At 41.8% G+C, this 25,828-nt stretch overlaps 1 long non-coding RNA gene across 1 annotated transcript in view; it reads left to right on the forward strand.

The window, feature by feature from the left end:
- LOC108527341 (uncharacterized) overlaps nucleotides 1-25,434 on the forward strand; it is a 28,239-nt gene extending 2,805 nt beyond the window's left edge. The window contains exons 2-3 of the long non-coding RNA XR_001884777.1: nucleotides 20,293-20,410; nucleotides 23,502-25,434. This is a non-coding gene — a long non-coding RNA (uncharacterized LOC108527341). The remainder of the gene's footprint in view (nucleotides 1-20,292; nucleotides 20,411-23,501) is intronic.
- The last annotated feature ends 394 nt before the right edge of the window (nucleotides 25,435-25,828 follow it).

Genomic DNA, 25,828 nt, shown 5'->3' on the forward strand with positions numbered 1-25,828 from the left:
CTTTATAATAACAATAAAAATATTTAAATACTTAGGTGTAAATATAACCAAAGAGGTAAAATATCTGGATACTGAAACTATAAAACACTGCTTAAAAAATGGAAGAAGACACAAATAAATAAAAAGATACCTGTGTTCATGGATTAGAAGAATTCATATTGTGAAAATGTCCAAACTACCCAAAGCGATCTACAGATTCAATGCAATCCCTATCAAAATACTAATGTCGTTTTTCACAGAGATGAAAAAAACGCATCTGAAAAAAACTCAGATTAAAAAAACTCATCATTTTTCATAGAGATGAAAAAAAGCCACACATCTGACAAGGGATTAATATGCAAAATATGTAAGGAACTCAAATAACTCAATAGCAAGAAAACAAACAGATTAAAAAATGGGCAAAGTACTTGAACAGATCTTTTCAAAAGAAGACATATAAATGACCAATAGGTACCTGAAAAAAAATGCTCACAACACTAATCATCAGAAATATGCAAAGTATAACCACAATGAGATATAATCTGACACCTATTAGAATGACTTTTATAAAAAAGATGAAAGATAAGTGTTGGAAAAGATGTAGAGAAAAGGGAATTCTTGTATGTTGTTTGTAGAAATGTAAAGCATTATAGAAAATGGTATGGATGTTCCTCAAAGCCTGAAGGTAAAACTACCATATAATTCACTAATCCTACTACTAAGTATATATCCACAGGAAAGAAGTCAGTATGTCAATGAGTTACCTGCACTTCTATGTTTATTGCAGCATTATACACAAGAGCCAAGATATAGAAACAATATAGGTGCCCATCAATGGATAACTAGATAAAGAAAATGTGGTATATACACATGGAATACTATTCAGCCTTTAAAAATATGAAAATCTTGTCATTTGCAACAACATGGGTGAATCTGGAGGACATTATGCTAAGTGGAATAAGCAAGGCACTGAAAGACAAATACTGCATGATCTCAGTTGTATGAGGAATCTGATAAAGTTGAACTCATAGAAGTGGAGAGTAGAATGATGGTTACCAGAGGCTGAGGGGAGGGAGGGAGTGGGGATTTGCTTATCAAAGAGTACAATGTTTCAGATAGACAGGAGGAATAGCTTTTGAAATTTATTGTACACCAGGGTAACTATAGTCAAGAATAATGTATTATGTATTTCAAAATAACTAAGACAGTACATCTCAAATGTCTCACCATAAAAAAGATAGGTAAGTAAAGTGATGGGTATGTTAATTTACTTGACGTAATCATACCACATTATGTGCATGTATCAAAACATCACATTGTATCCTGTAAATGTATACAACTATGATTTGTCAACTAAAAAGTTAGCCTTTAGTGTTTTTACAACAGTCCACCTCCCTTTATAAGTAGTAAGGTATTATTGGAATACTGGGCTTTGGAGTCCAATATAGGTTCAAACTCTGGCTTCTCCACTTGTTGGCTGTATGATCTTAGACAAATTACATACATTTTGGAACATAGGTTTCTTTATTAAATGAGGGCAAAGGGAGTTTGATAAGGATCAAATGAGATATGAGAAAGTGGGTGGTCAGCTACTTTTGACGCTGTGTTTGTTATTTGTTTAGAAATGTAACAACGTTAACATTGCTGAAAAGAACCAGTTAACTGTGCATTTGGTACAAAATCTAAGGCTTTTCGACCAAAGCAGCTCAAGCTTTTTCAACATTAAGAGTAGATAGAGGAAAAAGAGCTTGTTACTCATATGTTCAGAGTTCAGGAGGAAATGAATTTATACAATGTGAAGCCTTTTATTATTGTTGAGTATAAAAGCTACAAGAACTTTCAGTCTATCCAGCTTGTCCATCCTCGACACCTGGGGATCTGTAGCTCTGGAAGATGATGGGGCTGCCTTAGTGCTGGAGTTGTACATGCACTGTGATAGTTCACAGTTTAAAGGTGTATCGCGACCACATAAGCCTTGCCAGTAAGTGACCCAGCTCTGCAAGAAAAAGAGGCAATTTACATCTGCTAAGGAGGAAATGACATGGATATCACTAAGTCAGAGAAATCTCACCTAAGGCACTGGACATTGAACAAGTTGTTGGCCGGATTTGTAATCACCTGGTGGGTTCATCTTGTCTGCTGCCTAAAAGAGCCGATACACTGAGAACAGCAGGTTTTTGCAATAGACAAAGAATTTAATAAACACAGAGCCAACTAAGTGGAAGGACAGGAGTTTATTGTGACTCAAATTAGCCTCCTTGAAGATTCAGGGGCTAAGGTCTTTTAAGATAGTTTGGTGGACAGGGAGTTAGGGAATGGAGAGCGATTGAGTTGGGCATGAAGTCACAGGGAGTCAAAGCTTATCTTCTTGTGCTCAGTCAGTTCCTGGGTGAGGAGACCACAGGACCAGATAAGTCAGTTTACCAGCCTGGGTGGCACCAATTGGTCCATCCATATGCAGTGTGTGAAAAACACCTCAAACACCAATCTCAGGTTTTACAATAGTGATGTTTTCTACAGGAGCAACTGGGAAGGTTAGTAATCTTGTGATCTCTGGCTGACTCCTGAGTCATAATTTCTAATCTTGTGGCTAATTTGTTGGGTTTAGAAAGGCGGTCTGAATCCCAAGCAAGGAGAGGGTTTGTTTTGGGAAGAGGTTGTTATCTTTGTTTCAAAGTTAAACTATAAACTAAATTCTTCCCATAGTTAGCTCAACCTACACTCAAGAATGAACAAAAGCAGTTTAGAGGTTAGAAACAAGATGGGGTTAGCTAGGTCAGATTTCTTTCACTGTCATGATTTTCCTATGTCAGATTTTTGTCTCAATTTTTGCAAAGGTAGTTCTAAATTTCAGTGCGTGTTTGTCTATTAGTTCTTTGGGACTGTTCCCCCTACCTGATAGGTGTGCTACAGGCATGCTAGGCTTTCAGCATGGAGACTCATGGAGATTTCTGATCCAAGGGGAGAATCTAATTGAATTTCATCCCAGAATGTAAGAGTGGAAGATACCTTCACAGTCAGTTCAATTCCTCACCTTGAATATTTTGTTGGCCTGAGTTGTAGCTCAATAGAAGAATCACCACAAAAACAAATCATATTTATAGATTCCCTGGCAGGAAATATCCTCTTTGAAGGCTCTAATTGTTTTATTTTTCTTCACCCAGAATAGGCCGTGTCACTCAAATCAGTCCACACACACTGCATGTCCAAATCATCTCCACGCCTCATTGTACTCTACCGCCACAATGTTTATTCATCAGCACCTGCTTCTCTGAGTGTCAGCGACACTTGTTTTGCTCAAAGTAGTTCCCTGTCAGTCTTTCATCAAATAATCTCCAACCCCCCATTAATAATTCGTTGGGAAAAGGCTGGAGATGGTATTCTCTGTGGCGTGACAAATGTGCAAGTGATTTCATTTGAATTACAGCAATGGAGCGTCTACCTTTGCAATCAATGATTTTTCTTCCTTCCTTAGATGATAATAATTTTGTATTGTAAGTAATGTTCAACAAACTCAATAACAGTCCCTGGTGATTTTCTATAACAGCAGCCATATGGAACTGTAGTTTCAAAGTCCCTCTGATCTCATTCAGTTTAATGTTGTTGGATTAAATGTCAAAGTTGTCTTTGTACCATCTGCAAGATTTCTTCTATTCCAAATACTCTTACTTTGCACTCAGTGATCTAGTGAATCATTCTGAACATTTATCACTAGTATTAACTTTCTAACTTAAAGGAGACTGTTCAACATAATTTATTTTGTTACCTCCAGTTTTGACAGTATGGTAATAAAATCGATTCCCAAGTGTCAAGAGCTATAAAGGTGGGTCAACAAGGGAGAAAGTTTAACTTAAAAAAGCATCACACGTATTTCTTAGGGTCCTGACTAATAAAAACATCTCATAGTGTCCTAAAACACATTGGTTCATGTTTTCTTTTTTTCTTCGTCAACACAACAGTTGGAAGTAATATGCCTAAAGAGGTTTAGGATAAAGAGCATTGTTGAAGACAGCAAAAATTAAAAACAGTTCCAATATCTATCTATAGAAGAAAGGTGAAACATATACAGTGATATAATAAGAAATATATGTAGTCTTTGTTGCCAGTTCCTGGCACAGAGCTCCTAAAACCCTTAGAACTTCCTAAGTGATATCAGTGTCTTTTGTTATTCATAAGGAACATCTTTTTCTTTTGAGATGGAGTCTCACTCTTTGGCCCGTGCTGTAGTGCAGTGGCACAATCTCAGCTCACTGAAACCTCCTCCTCCAAGTTGCAAGGTATTCTCCTGCCTCAGCCTCCAAAGTAACTGGGATTACAGGCACATGCCACCACGTCCAGCTAATATTTTATATTTTTAGTAGAGGCGGAGTTTCACCATATTGGCCAGGCTGGTCTCAAACTCCTGACCTCAGGAGATCCACCCACCTTGACCTCCCAAAATGCTAGGATTACAAGCATGAGCCACTGTGCCTGGCCGGAACCTCTTTTGATTACCATAGAATTTACGCTAATGAGATGACTTAGGATGGGGCCCATATATAGCCTCAGGATGGGCACCCCCACCTCCAGGAAGGGGACAGAAGTGCAGGAGAGTAAACTCTAAAAAGGTTATTGAACAATTAAATTGGATGAGCTTCCATGTTAGTGAACACACGGAGGTGCTAGAAGGTGTCCACGTCCTCCTCCCCCGACACCTTGCCCATGCATTTCTTCCATTTGGCTGTTCCTGAGTCGTATCTGTTATAATAAACTGGAAAACATAAGCAAAGTGAGTTCTGGGGGCCATTGTAGCAAATGATCAAACCTGAGGAGTGGTTGTGGGCCCTCCTGATTTATAACTGGTTGGTCATAAGTACAGGAGGCCCAGACTTGCGACTGGTATCTGAATGGAGGCAGTTTTGTGGGACTGAGCCCTTAAACTTTGGGGTCTACACTAACTCCAGGTGGTTAGTGTCAGAATTGAATTAAATTGTAGGACACCCACTTGGTGTCTGCAGAGAGTTAAAGAGTTGCTTGGTGTGGAGAAAATCCACCCCTTTGGTGTTAAAAGTGTTGTGGGTGCCTATTTTGGTATCAGAAGTGTTGTGACTAGAAGAATAGTTTTCTTTCAGGAACAGAAGAATTTTTGTTAGCAAAAAATATAATATGTAGAGAAGAAAATAATAGATATGAATCTTTATGCAACAAACAACTAATCAAGAAGATATGTATAGCAGAAGTGTTTAGGAATATCTGAAGAATTTGACAGAACCATATTAGTATTGGAAGACTTTGATACATCTCCTTTGAAATTTGACAGATCAATTAAACAAAACATTAAAAAGATATAAATGAAAAGAGTAACACAATTAACAACCTTGAAATATATCTGATACCCTATAAACAGGGACTACTCATTCTTGCTTTTCTTTTCTGCTTATACCCACAAACTTTTTATAAAAATTGGCCCTTTACTCAATTACAAAGAAAAATTAAACAAAAGCCTTAATTAGTTATTCAAATCATAAACTTTTAGGCCACATTTTCAGACCACAATGCAGTAAAACATAAATTAATGAAATTACAACCTTCCCCTGCTGCCCCCCCCCCCAAAAAATTCCCACTTGGAATTTTTTTTTAAATACTGTATTTAAAATAACTTTTTTTGTTCAAAGAGAAAATCATAACAAATCAAAACTTGTTTGGTATTAATGACTTATCAGCTCTTAGTTTCAACAGCTTCAGAATGATCTTTTGGAGGCAGAATCAGAATCATTGCCAGCCTGTGTAAAACACCTTGGTGGATTTCCACAGCAATCGGTATAAAGAGCCACGGTGGTCAAGGACCTCTATGGCCTGTTCCCGCCTAGCTCTCCAACCTCCTCACTTATCTCTCTCCCCTCACTCAGTCCCCTTCAGCCACACCGCCTTTTTTTAATCCGGCAGAATGCCAAGGTAGTTCCTGTCTTACCCTTTCCTCTGCCTATACATCATGGCTTCGGATCAGTGCTGTATAACAGAACTTCCTGTGAGGATGGAAATGTTCCATGCGCAGGACATCCCATGCAGTAGCTCCTCACCACACGAGACTGCAGAGCTCCTGAAATGTGACTCTGACAACTGAGGAACTAAGTTTTAAATTTAATTTTAATTTGAATGTATAAATTTTAATCAATTCAATTTGGTTATCTAGTTGCTACCTCTTTGGATAGTGCAGCTATAAACCTTTGCCTGGCTGTTTCCTTTCATTTATAATTCAACATAAATGTTGTCCACTTTAAAAAGCTTTGTTGAATCACCTGCCTAAAGCAGTTTCCCAAGTCACTCTCAATCCCATTACCTATTTTGTTTTTTTCATTGCACTTATTGGACCTGTTTATTTTCTTCCTCTCATTTCCTCTGGAATGGAAGCTCTTTCAGAGTAAGAAACTTGTCTTTCTCATAATTGTATTTTCAAGGTAAGTAATAGATGCTCAATAATTAAGCATTGGCTGAATAATTGACCCGTGGGATAAAGTTAATTCATAGAAAAATTCAAACTTTAAATGTTTTATAATTAGAAAACTTTAAGAATAAACTACTCAGTATTCAACTTAAGAAACCAGAGGAAGAAGAACAAAGTAAGTCCCTCCCTCCACCAAAAAAAAAAAAATGAGAAGAGAATCAATAAGACCATTAGTCAATTAATATACAGGTGGCATAGTAGTCAATTAATATATATGTGGTATAGTAATATACAGTAGAATAGTAGAAATTCATGACATTCTTGATCTTGAGTGGAGGCAGAGGCTGAAAATATTGTTTTAACTTAGGTCAATCTGTGGATGGATCGCTCCTGGTTTGTTTACATGGGCTTCTAGGGTCCTTGTGAGGCTCTCCTACCATCATGGCACAGGCCATGCTTCTCCAGCTATCTATAGATGCCCTGTCAGAAGGGATCCAGATCTCTGGGCTGGGGGATTGTGGCTCCCATCTGTGTGACATGGCTATGTCCTTTAGCCCTTCACTTGTCCACACTACCTAGCAGGAGCTGAGCTTATACTCTAAATGTGAATTCTGCCTGGTTATTGGGAAACATCAAAGAACTTCCATAAAGGATGGCTTTGGGGAATCCAGGATAAACTATTTCAAACTTAATGGGATCTGAGCATCTTTTAATTTTCTTCTAGTTCATGGGTCATCCTTAGAACAGGAAAGCTTCTCTAAACACAGGCCAAAAGTCACTCACTCATTCATTCAGCAAATACTTTTTAAGTTCCTGCATTGTTCTAGGTGCTGTGCTAGTTGCTGGCATGGGAAGAATAGTGGTAATTTATAAAGTATTTCACCATTTACAAAAACACTGTTGTGGGTAAGTAGTATCTTAGGACAAGTATTCTATTCAATTAACAGATTATAATTGAATATTTGGTACTTTATTCATTTACCAAACAATATAAGACATTGTCCCTATTTTGATAAGCTGAAGAAGCTAATAGCCTTATTGAAAATAGAAGATTAACATTCTAACTGTAATTCAATAGATCATGTAGTGTGGTGGAAAGATCATAACCTCAGGGGATAAACTGCTGTGATAGATTCCAGCTCCTCCACCTCCCAGTTGTGAGGCCTTGAACAAATTTCTGGAGTTTGGCCTTTCTAAGCCTCTACTTTATTTCTCTACAAAACAAGGAAAATATCTTCCTTGTAGGATTGTTGAATTTGGAGGAAAAGCATATCTCTTAGCACAGGCTCTGATACATTATCTACTATTGTGGTTGTACTAATAAGAGCTACAAGTTAATTTATTAGTATAGCCACAATAGTAGATAGTGAAAATGCATATTAAAATAAGCATAAAGTTTCAGAGGACTGAGCAGATAACACCAGTTGAGTGGTTGGAGGTGAGGTAGAATTTTTCACCTACAAGATTGGCAAATATAAAACCTTTTGATAATACCCATTTTTGTAAAGGTTGTAGGTAAACAGTGCTTACAAATAATCTTGGTGGAATGTAAAAAGTACAACTTATTTTAAAGACAATTTGGCCATGTCTGGCAAATAAAAATGTACATATCTTTTTCTTAACAATTCTAGAAATTTACTGAACTTGTTGGTGTATACAAAATCATGTACAGGGATGGTTTATAATGACATGCATAGGGGACTGGTTAGATAAACTATGGTACCCAATACAAGGAGATTTCAAGTGGCCATTAAAAAGGCTGAAATAGATCTATATGTACAGTTAAGAAATGCTCTGCAAAATATATTATTAAATGAAAATAGAAAGTTGCAGAACTATGTGTATGGTATGCTTCCATTGTTAAAACGTGTACAAATGGACATGTATATAAAAATCTCTAGAAGAATATATAAGATATTATTAACTCTAGTTTACTCTAAACAGAACTGGGTATTTAGAATGAGAAGAAAACTCTTTCCATTGTTCATTATTTTATATTATTTGAAGTAGTAGAAACTGTACTTCTTTTTTAAAGCAAATAAATATTATTGAAACAAGGGAATTTATACAATGTCTATTATGGGAGATCAGAGAAAAGAGTGATTAGAGTTTCAAACAGAGTCCATGAAGGGAAAATAAAGCCATACCAGGTAGCCAAATAAAGATAATTTATTTTGGTGGACTCATTACAAAGATATAGCCATGTTGGAAGGCCTGGGAAACCAAACAGGGTTAGTGAAGCAGCCCAGAGATCAGTGACAGCAAAAGCTATTACCAGAGCCCAGAAGCTAGAGTTGACCACGAAGGAGGGAAGTCACTCCTCAGAGATGCTACTCTTCAGAGATGTCTTCTGGATCTCACCTCTTAACGGATGAACCTATCTGGAAGCCAGTTAACAAGAGTGCCTGGGAATGGAGTTTCCAGGCACGAGCTTCCTGCATATGGAGCGGAACAGAAGAAAGATGGCAATGAATCGAGAGCAAAACGTAAATGACTGGTATGTTCTGTGACACTTGGTAGTCGTCTACAAAGGTGAAAATGGAAGGGAGCTTTCAACAGTGGAGGATGTAGGCCAGGTGCTGTGGCTCATGCCTGTAATCCCAGCACTTTGGGAGGCCGAGGCAGGTGGATCTTGAGGTTAGGAATTCAAGATCAGCCTGGCCAAGATGGTAAAACCCCATCTCTACTAAAAGTACAAAAATTAGCCAAGCATGGTGGCACACGCCTGTAACCTCAGCTACTTGGGAGACTGAGGCAGAGAACTGCTTGAAGCTAGGAGGCGGAGATTGTAGTGAGCCGAGATCGTGCCACCGCACTCCAGGCTGGGCAACAGAGTGAGGCTCCATCTTAAAAAGAAAAAAACAAAAACCAAAAAACAACAACAAAACCCAAATATATATAAAAGCGGAGGATGTTTAGAGTAAGTTAAAGGGAGACGAGGATGCCAGAAATGAAGAGAAGCATGAAGCTTTAAGGGTTGAGGAAGCAATCCCAGATGGAGTAGTTGGAGATGAGATTGGTTTAGGAAGGGGGATCTGCATCGAGTGTGGTTTTGAAAACCACGAATTTATGGAAAATCATAGTGAAGTAGTAGTGTTTTAGGCTAACTAGCCAGGCATCTGTGCAGAGGACAGGTTGAAAGGGGCTAAAATTGGAGTTGGGGATGTCTTTAGAAACGCACTTCCTAACAATTGAGCACTTCCGAACAATTGTACCCAATTAATATTGGATATAGAAAGCCTGAACAAAATCAATCTGATCTAATGTGTTTTATTTCTCTTTTAAAATTTGGAAGCAGAAGAAACTTCATGCTCACAGAGCATTATATTTCCCAAAAAGAAATCCATATTTTCTTTTATTTTCTAAAGTAATTTTCTTTGATAGGTCACAGGAATATGGGCTGTGCTACTAATTCATAGCAAAGAAAAAAAAAGTTGGGAGGCTACATTCTGGATAATCATGGTCAAAACATTCCCTTGAACTATTCCAATAATTTAGTGTGAGGTCAGTGTTTTTCTGAATTAGTCATAAAATATCTTCAACTTTTCACTTTATTTTGTAAGAAACAGTTCTGGCTTCCAGACCCAGGGTCCTACCCGGGTTTCTTTACTGAGGTCATCTTTGTTTTGTCTGCCTCACACACTGTCTTCTTTTGAGGATCCCACCTTCTTTCTTGGGTGATAACTGTTTGTGGTCTCAGTTCTCTGCTCCTATGGCCACATATGTGAGCCCACACCCACAGCAATTACAGTCCCTTCCTCAGATATTTTTGAGCTGGAGCTGGGGTGAAGATGTGGTTTCTCTGTGTGAAATGAGACTCAATTTCACCCATGTTGTTTACCATGAATCAGTGAGAATGAAACTCACGTGTTAAAAGAGGCAGAGGAAAAAACAAAAACGAAAGGCCTTGTCCCTGGTTCCAGTTGTCGGTAAGACCTGGCTGCATCTCTGCTCTTACCACAGTTACGTAAACCAATACTTTCCCCTTTTTGAGCAAGATGATTTGAATTGGGCTTCTGTCACTTGAAATCATAAGAACCTTGTCATATATAACCCTGTAAGTATATACAAACTTTTGGGGATAGTGGGTCCATAGCTTTCATCAAATTCTCATAGGGGGCCAGGGACCCAAGGCAAGTTAAGATTTTTTCTTCTAGACACTCTGGTGGGCTGTTAGCTTTTTTTGTGGTCCTTAAGCTCTTCATCCAGAGATCAGCCTACTGTAAACCTAAAATAAAATCCTAAGTCCCCACTGACTGAACGAACCCCTCTTTTTGCCAAGGAGACCCCAGAAGAACATTAAAAATCAACTTTCTGCCCATAATGGGACTGGAGGTCAGATGCGTCTTGTTATACCCCCTCTCTTTTGCAGACAGAACAACTGACCAGTATTAATTTGAACGCGGAGATCGTAAGACTGACAGAACAGACTCTCTATGGCAATGAGGTAGCAAATTACAAATGTGACCTAAGGCCACGGCAAGCAACGGTTAAGTCATGCACCCCTAAACTTAAAGAATAAACTATTTTCTAACTGACACAAGGTTTTCCTTTTTCTCTAAAAGCTAAATAAGTGCTGGCCCTGAGATAAGCCATATTGAAACAATTTGCAGCTCCATCAGATGCTGATTGACCCCCAGCCCCTGCTCCACCAGCCATAACTATAGCTTTCATTGGACAAGAGGCTGATTTCCATCACTTTCTCCAGATGAGAAGACCACTGACCATTGACTGGTTCTGGCCGGTTTACAGAGATTGCGCACTTGCGTGCCTTCATGTCCTGAAAAGACCTTTTGACATACAGGGCCTAATTGTAATACATTTAAATGTTAAGTCTCCGCTCTAAAGCAAACATGGGCCCTATGTTACATGCGTGCTTGTTCAATATGCATGTGTCAGGGCTATGAATATTCATGAATACTCATAGCTCCTCCCATAATCTGTTGACTATGTATGTTTAACCAACCTTTTCAGCACAAAGATCCCACCCCAATCCCTCCTCCTTGGAAGTGCCAGATTGGGGGCTCATTGCCAAAGGCTCGCTTCCCAGCCTGTGGGATGGCCACCTTGTAGGCTGTAACCCTTTATAAGAAATAAAGTCTATTTCTCTCCTTTTCTACCGGAATTTCATTCTTATTGCCCAGGCTGGAGTGCAATGGCGCGATCTCGGCTCACTGCAACCTCTGCCTCTCGAGTTCAAGCTATTCTCCTGCCTCAGCCTACTGAGTAGCGGGAATTACAGGCGCTCGTCACCACGCCTGGCTAACTTTTTGTATTTTTAGGAGAGACAGGGTTTCGCCATATTGGCCAGTCTGGTCTCCAACTTCTGACCTCAGGTGATCTACCTGCCTCGGCCTCCCAAAATGCTGGAATTACAGGCATGATACACCGAATTGTGGTGTGTGCATGTTTTCTTTTTCCTTCTTTCTCCTTCTTCTTCTTTTTTTTTTTAATTAACACTACTAACCTATGGTATGCACCAAATCCAGAGATCATCATCTCTGGTGGATCTTAGAGACTGGTCTGGAATGGGTCTTTTCCTGGAAAAATGAGCTTTGAGGAGTGTGAAGAGGTCCCTGTTGGCTGGCAATGAGGGTGGATGGATTGTATGAAAGGTTCTCATTACCACAAATAGTCTGTTCTGCCAGTATTATGATCTCTGTGTTAATATTAGTGCTGGTCAGTTGTTCTGTCTGCAAAAGAGAGGGGGTACAACAAGACACATCTGACCTCCAGTCCCATTATGACTGGAAAGTCAATTTTTAAGGTCTTCTGGGAACACTGGGAATCACTAGAGCATGGATTCTGGAACTAGGCTGTTTGGATTTGAATCCCAGCTCTTCCCCCAGCTTACTTTGTAATCTTAGATGAGTTACTTAACTTCTCTGTGCTTTAGTTCTCCCATCTGCAAAATAGGGACGTATGGAACCATCAGATATCCCAGATTGCCCTCTTGCCAGCTAAACAGCAGACAGAAAGACCAAGGCTCTTTCCCAATAGTCCAGTAAAAGACCCACAAATTAGTTTGATTGGCCAGTCGTGGGTCATGTGCCCATTTATGAGCCAATCAGATGGATGGGGCAGTCTGATTGGTTAGCTCTGAGTCATGTGATCATCTATGGCATTTGTAGCCCTCTCATTATAAGCTGCATAATTTGAAAATGTAGCAGGAACTGTTCTCCAAAGGAAATCAGGCATCTGTGAGCAGCATCAAGGAAAATGGACATTGGGCAGACACAAACAGTGGTTATTTACTAATGGCTCTGCTGTGGTGGACTGTGAGCCTCCTGAGGGTGGAGACCACATCTTCAGCTTTTCTGAGCACAGCCTTAGGCTTTGTGAGTCTGCAGTAAGCACTCAGTAAATGACTTTTGCTTCACCCTGGCTGGTCCCAAACCTAGCTCATATTGAAAACTTCTTGACTATAAATGCTATGATTCCAACTTACATTTTAGGCAGAAAAGTCTGGAGCAATACTTGTGGCCAGAAATATACAGACTTTAAACATCCCTTTTCTGACTTTGCTCAAAGTTGCAAATGGCATTTCAATAGCCTCAGACGGTGCAGCAGACCTCAAAAATGTCTTTGGAAACTCTCAGTTGGGGATAAGGGTCTTTAAAACATATGAGGGACCATCCAGGCCCAGTGGTGTTATTTTAAATGCACTCTCACATGGACACCATGGAGACCTCTGACCTGCCTCTGGAGTCTGGTGAGTGCTAAGTATCTCTGGGGATGTTTGTGGGGACCCTGCTGCAGCAGATTTATGGCCTTGGCTGGTCTTGGATGGAGGCCTCCCAGGATGCAATTGGTGTTTCTCCTCAGCTAATATGCTGGGGGATAAAATGTTTGCCGGCCTGTAAATCTGCTCAGCCCAAATGCTGAGACAGTTCTTTAAAGGGAAGGATAATCTGACCAATATAAAAACGCAGATGGAGCCTGCCTTGTTAAATGTCACAAAACAAGGGAATTAGGATAATAACAAGAAAGAGGAGAAAACCTCCCTTTGTATTCTTGCCAGCAGCTCAGAGGCCGTTCCAACGGGGAAGTGCTGCTGGGCAGGCTCAAGAAGGAGGATTAGGCGACCAGATGACTCCCATCCCACTGTGAGCAGTGAATTTGGGGTAACCACCCTTTAGAAGGTTTTGGTCTCTTTTGTAAAGTACAAGAATACCATTGGGGAAAAATAATCACATTTTAAAATCCTAGCAGTTCTTCTTTTGTCGGAATAAAGAGAGAGAGAGAGAGGAAGGGAAGGAAAAGGGAAAGGAGAGAGGGAGAAAGAGAGAGAGACAGAGAAAATATGTGTACTGTGCCTGGCACTATACAGATGACAACCTCATCATCTCCTGTTGCTAGTAAGAAAGGAAGATCTGGGAAGGCGGTACTTCCTGGAGAAGTCTTGTCACCATGAGGGAGTGGGAGCTAATAAGTGCATAAATGGCTTTGAAATACAGGGACAGCTGGTGGAGGAAGAGGAAGTGAAGGAAACTGTTAGGGCCAAGGAAAAACTTCCCCTTCATCCTCTAAAGTTTTGGTGAAAAATCACTGATAAGAGGCAGGTCAATAGGAGAAAAGGCACACAAATTTACTTGATCATACTTTTATGTGACACAGAGAAGCCTTCAGAATGATGACCCAAAGATACAGGGGAAACTGTCCATTTTTATGATTAGGTTCTACAAAGTTCTAAGAGCCATGTAAAAATACAATTGGACAAAGATGGTCTGATCTAACACTGATAGACTGAGTAGGGCGGCCCAGCAAGGCCTGTCTGTTTGGATTCTTCTTGGCCTCTCTGAGCAGCATTCCATCCTTCTGGGCATGGACCTACTTTGTTTTGACTGGAGGTCAAATCATTTCATTATGGCCAGTTTTTTTTTTTTTTTTTTTTTTTTTTTTTTTTTTTTTTTTTTTTTTTTTTTTTGAGACAGATTCTCGCTCTGTTGCCCAGGCTGGAATGTAGTGGCGCAATCTCGGCTCACTGCAACCTCTGCCTCCCAGGTTCAAGTGATTCTCCTACTTCAGCCTCCAAAGTAGTTGGGAGTACAGATGTGCACCACCACACCCAGCTAGCTTTTGTATTTTTAGTAGAGATGGGGTTTCTCCATGTTGGCCAGGCTGGTCTCTAACTCCTGACCTCAGATGATCTGCCCACCTCAGCCTCTCAAAGTGCTGGGATTACAGGCATGAGCCACCGTGCCAGCCAGCTTTTTTTTTCCCCCCACAGAAAAGGCCAAAGGAAAGTTAGAGTAATATTTTAACATTATTTTAATATTTTTTGGCTGGCTTTGGGGAAAGGGGGCTCTGGTTTCTATGACTTGCCTTGGGGAAGAGGAATTCTAGTTTCTATGGGTAGCCATGGAGGAGAATGAGACTGGGAGAAAGGAAGGCAGGAGAATGAGAAAAACTTTTGCTTCTGAGGCCTTCATTTTGGGATATTGTTTTTTGAGTCCCAGCAGCATGATAATGAATGCCTTCTGTTACATCCTCCCAGCACCATTGATGTTTCTGCTGGAAACTTCTTCAGCTCCTCCCTTTACCTAGATTGTTCCCATGGGATCTGTCATTATCTTCCATGCCCCTCTCCTAGCCATAGTTGATTGGTCAGAGGTGGGCACCTGACTTAAGCTGGGCCAGTGATAGCATCCCTACCATCCTGGTCATGGCTAATTGGTCCAGGCATGCACGTCTGATCTACTTGATTCAGTAAGCCCCTTCCCTAGGAATTTATGTTGGAACCAAAGAGCTTGTCAACCCAGTGTCTCTCTGGTGGATGAAGTTAATATGAAACTGCTGGCAGCCATATTCTCTGCCTTGTAGAGAAAGTCTGTCTGCAGAAGGAGGGAGGTGGAGCTGATGTGTGGAAAGAAGCAGGGGCACAGGATGGGGCAGGAGTTTGACGGCATTTAAGGCCTGTGCTCCATTAGTTCCTGAGGCGTGTCACTGCCTTTCTTGTGGCTGACCACTGAACCCCTCCTTGGATTCTCTTAAACCTTTATTGCTTTTGCAGTTTCCAGTGCTTCTGTTACTTATGACTCAAAGAGCCCTAACAGCACAGGCACTTAACATGATGATCCTAAGACAGAAAGTAGAGGGTGGTTGCCAGGGGTTGTAGAAGGGGGAATGGGGAATTGCTGTTTAATGGGGACAGAATTTCAGTTTTGCAAGAAGAGCTCTGGAGATTGGTTGCACATCAGTGTGAATGCACCTAACACCACAGAACTGGACACTTACAAATGGTTAAGATGGTACATTTTATGTTGTGTGTATTTTACCCCAATACTTTAAAAATGCTCCTGAGAAGAACAAAACAAAAACACCTCTCTCCCAAATCTCTGAATCAAGGGTCAGCTTTGCTGAGAGTTCACCGCCAATAATTTTCTTGACATCAGCTCTGTGTCTGAGCCTGACATCAGCTTTTTGTCTAACCCCAGTCTGACTCTCCCCTGCCCTTGTAGATTCCGTTGTTAGTTGTCCCTGCCTTGTGTGACCTCATTTTAATAACGTAGAGTCTCTTAGGCCAAGCTGTAACAAGTAACCCAGAAAATAAATTGGCTCCATCAGAATCAGACTCATTCAGTTCCCTCCAAAGTCATGTATAAATAATGTGGGGTCCTCAGCTCTGCTGCCAGCCAGCTCAGATAACTAGCAGGTGCCTGAGCAGATGCACATGTGTGGGAGGGAGGTCTTCGGTCTGGATATGAGTCCCACTTAGAGCAAGAGAAAGGCTTTGATCACAGCTCAATTTTAACATCCTTTTGTGTAGCTGAAATTGAGGGGAGTGGCTTCTAATGGACACAGTCTGGTCCTGATCCATACAATGCATTCTCTCCCAGCAGCAGACTCCTCAGCAAGTTGGCTGCATGAAGACGATGAGGGCGATAGGACAGCACATCTTCCTGCTTTGGGGAGCTTTTCACCATGAGCCGAGCCAGAGGCAAAGCAATGAACAAAGACAGGATTTCAATAAGGAAAACTCAAGAGCTGAATTATGTTGAAAAGACCTCGCAAAACCAAATGCCTAGCTTTGTCCTCCAGACCTCAAAATATTTTGAATTTGTGTGTGTAATATTCTTATCCACAAACTGACAAATCCTTTGCTTTTCCAAATATGCTATTAAAAATATACCAATCTTCAAAATTCATTCAAAGGGCATTGACTTGTAGAGGTGAAAATCCCCCAAAAGAAGTGAATAGAAAGAGATTTTTATAACATATTGTGGGGAAGGGAGTTTGAGTTTTAAAAGACATGGAAGAAGCAATGGGGAGGAGGGCATGAGACCAGCCTGCGGAAACATATTTCTTTTTCTAAGCTAAATGTAGAAGGCGTTTTAAAGTGCAAAGTGTAAATTTTTAAAAGTCCTTTGGCTTTAAATATATGCATGTGGGTATCTGTGAGAATGCCCTCACAAGCCAGCTCCTCTGCCTGTGCCTCACATTCGCATTCTGGGCAGCAGCAAAATGACTTGATTATACCCAATACGAGAAGCTACTAATAAAAACAGAATTGAAATAAATCACCAGCATGAGAACGCTGGCTGCTGGACTTTGAGGGAAGGCAAGATTCATGAAACTGTGCAGCATGAAAAAAAAAAAAAAATTACACGCCGGGCGCGGTTGCTCACGCCTGTAATCTTAGTACTTTGGGAGGTCGAGGCAGGTGGATTGCCTGAGCTCAGGAGTTTGAGATCAGCCTGGGCAACACGGTGCAACCCCATCTCTACTAAAATACAAAATATTAGCTGGGTGTGGCAGCATGAGCCTGTAATCCCAGCTACTCAGGAGGCTGAGACAGAACAATTGCTTGAACCCGGGAGGCGGAGGTTGCAGTGAGCTGAGATCACGCCACTGCACTCTAGCCTGGGTGATAGAGCAGAATTCTGTCTCAAAAAAAAAAAAAAAAAAAATTACAATAGTTCCTTTCTGAACATCCTGATTGGGAGGCTGTGGTAAAACCGCCATCTCTCTCTGCTGGAGTCAACTATCTGCTGGGTGTCAACTGTGCTTGCCACTTGGTGCTGCTTGGGTCTAGATGAGCCCCTACTCTACTCTTGCTTTTTGTATCTTTTTCTTCTATTTCAGAAGACACACACAGGCACTGGAGTTTATCTGTAACTAACTCCAAGAAAATGTGATTCACCTTTGCAAGATGGCCAATAGCTCTGAAAGAAGTTGTTTAAGGCTCAGAAAAATGGACAGAAATATATATTCTATATTTACAAACTCTTTAGAAATGGACTTGGACAAAGTTATGGAATAGACAAGGTCAAATCCCGTTGGCATCACCCTGCCATGATCACTTTGGTGTACTTTCCTGTAGCTCACTCTGGCACCCTGTGAGCTATGGACTTCTTAAACCTCTTTTTCATTCTGCAGATCCCTCTCCTTTCTAGGGAATAAGAGGAGATAATGGTTTAGTCACCAGATAACAAACCTCACTTGGTTGCCTTTCTAAGGAAGAAATCTCTAATTTAGTTAGAACACACATTTTTTGAAAGTTCTTGCAGTCCAGTTGGCCATATTGGTAAGTATTTAAAACACAGAGGAATCCTGTGAGAGAGGGAGTTGGAGGCAGTTGGGTGTCATGGCACCGTTTCTGTCTGTGGGCTGCTGCTGGTTTCAATCTTGGTATTTGACTAACTTCTTTTTCTCCAGAATATACCAGTGTACTTTTTTGCTCATGGGTTTGCTGAAAACAAAAGTTACCACTTGATATTTAAATAAGGCAATCATTATTACTATGTTAGTCTGTTACTGCATTGCTATAAAGAAATACCTAAAACTGGGTAATGTATAGAAAAATGGTTTGATTGACTTACAGTTCTATAGGCTGTACAAGAAGCATGATGCTGGCATCTGCTCGGCTTCTGAGGAGGCCTCAGGAAGCTTACAGTCATGATGGAAGGCAAAGGGGGAGCAAGTACATGTTACATGGCAGGAGCAGGAGCAAGAAGAGAAGGAGGAGGTGCCACACACTTTTAAACAACCAGATCTCAGGAGAGCTCACACGCTATCATGAGAACAACATCAAAGTCAAGGTGCTAAACCATTCATGAGAAATCCACCCCCATGATCCAATCACTTCCCGTTAGGCCTCACCTCCAAACATTGGAGATTACAAATTGACATGAGATTTGGTGGGGACACAGTTCCAAACCAAGTCAACTAACTTTAACCAAAATGACAGTACTGCAACAAAAATAGTGTGCCCACCAACCAAGATGGTGCCCAGCTTGTGGGGGTCTCACTGCCGTCTTCCCACTTTACATTTCCTAATGTTACCCGTGTGGCTCATGTTTGTGTGGAGCCAGCCTACTGGAACACAGCTGGGGAAAAGGCATTCTGGCCCTGTCATTTTGATTCCAAAGAGACATACAGATCTGTATCACAAGCCCTGACAATTCTAACCTTTTTAGGGAGTTTGGTTTTATATGACAAACTGTAAAGCTGTCATCCAGAATGAGCCCTGATCATTCATTCATTGGTCAGGTTAAGCATGTGCAGTGGTGGTTCTTTCAATCACTAGTCCCAAGAAGGAGTCAGCTCTTGTTTGGTTTTCAGGTAGCTAGGAAGATCCAGGATTACACCAAGGACACATACTCACCCACATATGCACACACATAAGCATGGACACACAAACACACTTGAATGGGATCGATGCAAAGGGATCGACGCAATTGGCAGCTGCTATTGCTACAGTATTTGGTATAACAAAAAGATTTGGAGAGAGCAGATTGTTAAATTTAACAAACAAACAAAAACCAACCAAAGAAGTTATTCAGGAATTACATATCTGTATATAAGATACTTTCCCAGTATTTCTCTGAATCAAAATCCAGGTCTACTTCCTTTGTTTAAACAGGCAGAATGGATGTGCTAACTTAGGCCCTGAGCGAGGGTCACATGCCGGGCTTGTGTGTGTGCATTATACATAGTCCTAAGCCTTCTGAACAGACTTCATGGGCTACTAGAAGCACATAAAGTGCATTTTAGGTCAATGCCATCAAGTGTGTTTGTGTGTGTTTATGTGTGGTTATATGTTGGGAAGACTATAAAAACTGATGAAGACCAGGCACAGTGGCTCACGCCTATAATCCCAGCAGTTTGGGAGGCAGAGGTGGGAAGATTGCTTGAGCCCAGAAGTTCGAAACAAGCTTTGACAACAAAGTGAGACCCCATCTCTACAAAAAACTAAAATTAACTGGTCATAGTGGCACATGCCTGTGGTCTCAGCTACACATGAAGCTGAGGCCGAAGGACCACTTGACCCCAAGAGGTCAAGGCTGTAATGAGTCATATTTGTGCCACTGCACTCCAGCTTGGGCAACAGAGCAAGATCCTGTCAAAATAATAATAATAATAATAGTAATAATAGTAACAACCAGCAACAACAACAAAAAACCTGATGCAAAGCAGATTGACGGCAGCATGGAGATGTCCTCTTCCCCGGCAATGCTGAGTCACCGATCGTTCTCCAAAAGGCGCCATGCATGTCTGCACTACCTGGAATGTCCTCTCCTGTTCATCATTCAAGGCTCAGCTCAGGCATCCCTTTCAAGCTGTCCCTGACTGTATCAGGCAGTTAACCATGTCCTTCTCGGCGTTCACTGTACCTTGTATCCTTCTCTGATAGAATGTCAACCTTTGTAACCAGTATTTATTTATTGTTTTCTCTCTTTTGCTGGGTCAGTGAGAGCAGAGAGTATGCCAGACAAGAGTCTCCTGTGGCCATAAGCCTGCACTGTGTGGGGCATGAAGGCACTCAGCTGTGGGGAAAACATTAATGCAGGATGGCTCCTGCCCCCCAGGCACCCATCTATGGAATGCCGTTTGTGTGCATTGAGCATTTGACTGTAATATAACCACGATGTTTCTGGCCTTCTTAGGAGAATTTCTGAGGGCTTCACAGCAAAATCTCAAAACAAGGGAGAGAATCCAGTTTCATTTGAAGGATACACTGATGTTTCAGAAGGTTTTTTTTGAAAATGAAAGATCCCAGTCCAGGTATGATTGATTTTCTTGATGCTATTTGCTTATGAGACAGAAAATTTTAATTTTGCAGCTCATCTTGGTTCTTGCTATACCTCAATTTACTCGTCTGGCTAATGTTTATTGGGCATCTGAACTTCAACTCCTAAATTATTTCATGCACCTGAACATGACACCAAAATCTTTAATCAGACGTGTTGCAATGTGGGATTTAGAAATTTTGGAAATAAGGTCACTATATTAACCATATGTGGTAACCCTTGCTCCCAGCTTAATTTTTCCTCCAAGAAGCCCTGGGACTCCACTCATGGAGTGACCAGCAAGCTGCAAGCTCTGTCCTCTCCATGCAGTGAGAAAGGAAAAATGTGGTGGGCTCTGACAAAGAAAAAGGAAGCAGGCAACAGTTACTGAGTGTTTATTACATACTTGATACAAGGATGACGAGAAGAAAGCAGAATATTGTCCTCCAGCAACCTGACTCTACCCTGACTAGAGGGAGATAGGTACAAACAATAGAAGACAGCTCATTCCCTCTCAAGCATCTCCAAAACTCCCTCTATAGGATCGGGGCTGGGGGAGCCCCTGAAAATGTAGATTAAAAGGTTCAGTCCCTGTCCTCAAAGGGCTCAAGTTCTAAGGGCCATATACACATAACTCACCACCAAAGAGTGCAATAGGTTGTGGCCATGGCGTTTAGGGGTTGCCCAGTAAAACAAATCCTGAGCCCACTGGAGGACAGGGCAGCCTTTCAGAAGGGATGATGGGAGGAACTGGGGCAATTAACTGCTTTTGACACATAACAGTCTAATTGAGGTCTGACATCAAAATAAATAGAATTAATAGCAAGTTGGAAAGAGGGAGGAGTGTGAAGCTTTACCACCCCCATTCATTTCTATGATACATCTCAAACCAAAATGGCTCTGAATGGAAACATAGCAACATAAAGGATTTTCTTTGTTGTCTTCTTTCCTATTCACTTATTCATTCAACAAAGTGTTTTGAAGTCCTAATTTCCAGGCAGGATTCTAAATACTGAGGAAATAGAGGTGCACAAGATGGCATCACTGCTTTCAAGGAGATTAATTAAAATTTTATTTTATTTTATTTGTTGAGACAAGGTATTGTTCTGTCACCCAAACTGGAGTGCAGTAGCATAATCATAGCTCACTGCAGCCTTGAACTCCTGGGCTCAAGCCATCCTCCCACCTTAGCCTCCTGAATAGCTGTGATTATGGGCATGTGCCATCACACTCAGCTAATTATTTGTATATTTATTTTTTTATTTTTTTTTACCAGGGGCAGGCTATCATTATGTTGCCCAGGCTGGTTTCAAACTCAAGTGATCCTCCTGCCTTGGCCTCCCAAAGTGTTAGGATTACAGGGGTGAGCCACTGCACCTGGCCTCAAGGAGCTTTCATTACGGTACGGAAGCAAATAAATAAGATTATACCAGATTCCTAAAATGTATACCTGGTGAAGGCATAAAGTGATTGGGAGGAGCTTCTTAACACATTCTGATCAGGGGACTCCCCTGGAAAAGGTGATATCTGGGTAGAGACCTAAAAGATAAAGACTGAGCCATATGATGAGTTGGTGGGTAGAGGAGAAGAGAATCTTCTAGGCTGATGGAGTTGAGAAGTCTCCATTGAACAAATGTTCCTCCAGGCCTCAATCCACTTATGGCCCGTTTGTTAAAAGGATTTGACCATTGGTCTGGACAGGCCGGGTTATGATACAATAATAGCAACTCCAAATCTCAGTGGTTTATTAATGAGGGGGGTTTGCATTGCATTCATGGCTCATGGAAGAGCAGAGGTGAGGTGCGTGTGGGGGTGGGCTCTGCTTCAGGTGTTCTCACCCCAGAACCCAGGCGGATGGAGCAGCTGGATCTTGTGGCAGAGGGAAAAAAAGGAAGAGAAAACATGATCAGCCACACACACCAGCTCTTACAACTTCCATCTAGAAGAGATCATACACATTCCCTTGGCTGACGAGTGCTACCTGTGCACTCCTAACTGAAAGGGGAGAGTGGAGTACAATCCTGCATCGTACCAGTAGAATGGAAAATTTTAGTGAGCAGCACTAATGACTAGCTCACATGGGAAAGGTAAAGAATTTGATTCTCACTTAGCTGGTACATGAAATCAAGAATTTCAGATTTCGAAGTTTGGTCACAGCCTGAGCTCTCTACACAAATGAAGAAAGTTGGCTCCTGTTGATAATGTATGTGTCTTGGTCTGTTGGGGCTTTGTATTAGTTTGTTTTCACATTGCTATAAAGAACTACCTGCAACTGAGTAACTTATAAGCAAAAGAGATTTAATGGACTCACAGTTCTGCATGGCTGGGAGGTCTCAGGAAACTTACAATCATGGCAGAAGTCAAAGGGGAAGCAAGGCAAGTCTTGCATGGAGGTAGGAGAGATGGAGAGAGAAGGGGGGCTGCGTTGCACACTTATCCAACAACCAGATCTCATGAGAACTCTATCAGGAGAGCAGCAAGGGGGAAATCCTCCTCCATAACTTAATCACCTCCCACCAGGCCACTTCCCCAACACGTGGGGATTATAATTCAACACGAGGTTTGGGTGGGGATACAGAGCCAAACCATATCAGGCTTCTATAACAAAATAGCATAGACAGTGGCTGGAAGGACAGGAATTTATTTCTTACAGTTCTGGAGGCTGGGAAGTCCAAGATCAAGGTTCTGGCACATCCCATGCTTGGCAAGGGCCTGCTTCCTGGCTTGTAGATGACAGCCTTCTTGCTGTGTGCTTGTGAAGTGAGAGCTCTTGTGTCTTCCTCTTCTTACAAGATAAACTAATCTCATTATGAGGGCACCACCCTCACGGACTTACCAATACCTAATAACCTCCCAAAGGCCCTACCTCCAAACACCATTACCCTGGGGTTTCTGCTCCAACTTATGAATTTAGGGGTGAGGCACAAACATTCAGTCTCTAATAGTCCTTCCTATCATGTGGCCTTTCAGAGCCAGTTTTATTTCTGAACACTCTCTAATCACCCTGCAGTAAAAGAACTATAGACAGTAAGATCTCCAAAGATTCTGCCAACCAAATAAATGTGCCTTAATTTCCATTACTTTAGGACCGTAGGAGCCACAGCAGGAGACAGGTCCCGGGAGCCAAAGTAACCACAAAATTGTCTGGAAGTTCAAAGAAACAAAGGATCAATGAGGGATGAAGTAAATTCACACTGAGGGATGGCTTGTCCTGAGCCTGGAGGAAGCATTGGGAGGATGAGCGGAGAGAGACAAACTTGGTATTCCAGATCACGCAGCTGCTGTGCTCCCTCAGCAATAAAACCACAAAAGAGAGATGCTTAATCTCCCCGAATCTCAGTTCCCCAAAGCACATGCCTGAAAATGCTCAGAGACCTATCAAGAAAATCTTCCAGGCTCCTGTGTACCCAGACTGGGGACACAAAAAACCCTCAGAAGGCAATCGAGAAATCAGGACTTTGATTTTTAATGACAGTGGGAAAACGCCAAGAGAAGGAAAAGCAGAAAAGGAAAGATGAAAGATTTTAAGCATCTCTAATGAAAGAGCCTGAGTGAGGTGCATGTGAAAAGAGGTGGATGAGAGACACAGAAAGTGAAGGTAATGAGGCAGTGCCATTGCAGGTGGGGAAGAGAGCAGGCATCAAAAGAGGAGAGTGTCCTGTGAAATGCAAAGGTGGGGAAGTACGTGCCAGAGACCAGCTAGGCATGGCTCCCACTGGCTGGCTCCTCCCTCCTTCGAGAGAGGAGAGATTGGCTCATCTCTGTGTCTTGTATGGCTCAGGCCTCCGAGTGGGCAGAAGGGATAGGTGCAGGATTTGGCTAATGACTGTCTGGTCTTCACCATTTCTCTGTATATTCTGGAGAGCAAGAGTTAAGGGGAGCTGCTTTATTTTGCCTACACAGGATCCATTTCTTCCTCCTCTGCTCACAGCACCCTGATTTCCATCTGGGAGCCCCTCTTACCAATGCTTTGCTTCCTCCCACCATTACTCCAAAGATGGGCACATGACCCAGGTTTTGTCCATGAGATACAGGATCAACTAAATGGTTGGTTTGGGAGTTGACATGGGACCCAAACGGGACCAATCATGCCAACATTATCAACTCCAAGATTTGGCTAGAATGACGGGAAACAGGTCCTCTTTTTCTCCTGGGGCTAAGCTAAATAGGATGTCATTCTGAAGCTCCTACTGCTTGGGGAGAGTGTGAGAATGCAACAGGAGGAACCTGGGCTGGGCTTAGCTTGGGGGGTTGAGGGCCTGGATTAGCTGTGCTGGAGGCTGGACATATCCTTGGGCATCTCCGAATTATGGGTCCCCACATTCCTGTTGTTCCTGAAGAACGCCTGAGCTGCATTTCTGTCACTGAAAGCATCTTAATGGTTTCCACCTCTTCCGGTGGCAAGCTCACTCTCTACCCAGCTTTCTTTGAGAATACTAGTTTGATTTCTTCCGGTGGCCACAGCCCAAATCCAGGGTCCTGATGTGTGGTTGAATTCTAGCTCTTCTATTTCCTAAATGTAAGGCTTTGAGTAAGTTACTCAAACTCTCTGTGTCTGATTCCTTGTCTATAAAATGGGGACAACATTATCTCATCAGGTTGTGGGGAAAACTAAGTGAGTCCATTGATGTCAATTGCTTAGAAATGTGTCTAGCACATAGTAAGCACTCAATAACCGTTAGCTAGCTGGTGCCATGTCTTATCCTGTATGCTGACCCAGGAGGAGATGCAAAACAGTTGCCACTGCCAAACGGTCTCTCCCACTGAGCCTGCACTTAGAATGCTGGGCTGATACAAACTTGGCTTTCCTCCCACACCTCCTGCTACTTTTAAAGCATGCAAAGTGCAAAGTGAGTGAGTGTTGACATGTGGGCCAGGATCCCGGGGTGCAACCAGCCATGGCCCCAGGGAAGTAGGGGGATCCACCTTGCCTTTCTGGCAGCAGGAAAGGCGTGGGCTCTGAATGGGCACCACAGCCTGCAGGGCAGAGGCTGTCAGTCAGTGGGAAGAGTTTTCCGAGGCTGGGCATTGAGAAGCTTCAAAGAGGGCAGAACATCAAGCCCTTTATTCTCTGAAACTTCTCTGAGATGCCTGGAGCCATATTTGAAAGTTATTTGTGGGTCTATTGCTTGCATAGTAATTGACTTATGCACCCCTGAGAATTCAGTCTCACTATGGTTTTCCACCTCTTTATCTTAACTTTTGAAGTCTTAAATTGTCCTTATTTAAAAAAAAAAATATCAAAAGCTAGCAGAAGGCAAGAAATAACTAAGATCAGAGCCGAACTGAAGGAGATAGAGACACAAAAAACCCTCCAAAAAATCAATGAATCCAGGAGTTGGTTTTTTGAAAAGATCAACAAAATTGACAGACCGCTAGCAAGGCTAATAAAGAAGAAAAGAGAGAGGAATCA

This window comes from Rhinopithecus bieti, unplaced genomic scaffold (genome assembly GCF_001698545.2).
Source record: "Rhinopithecus bieti isolate Rb0 unplaced genomic scaffold, ASM169854v2 scaffold_618, whole genome shotgun sequence".
Lineage (NCBI taxonomy): Eukaryota > Metazoa > Chordata > Mammalia > Primates > Cercopithecidae > Rhinopithecus > Rhinopithecus bieti.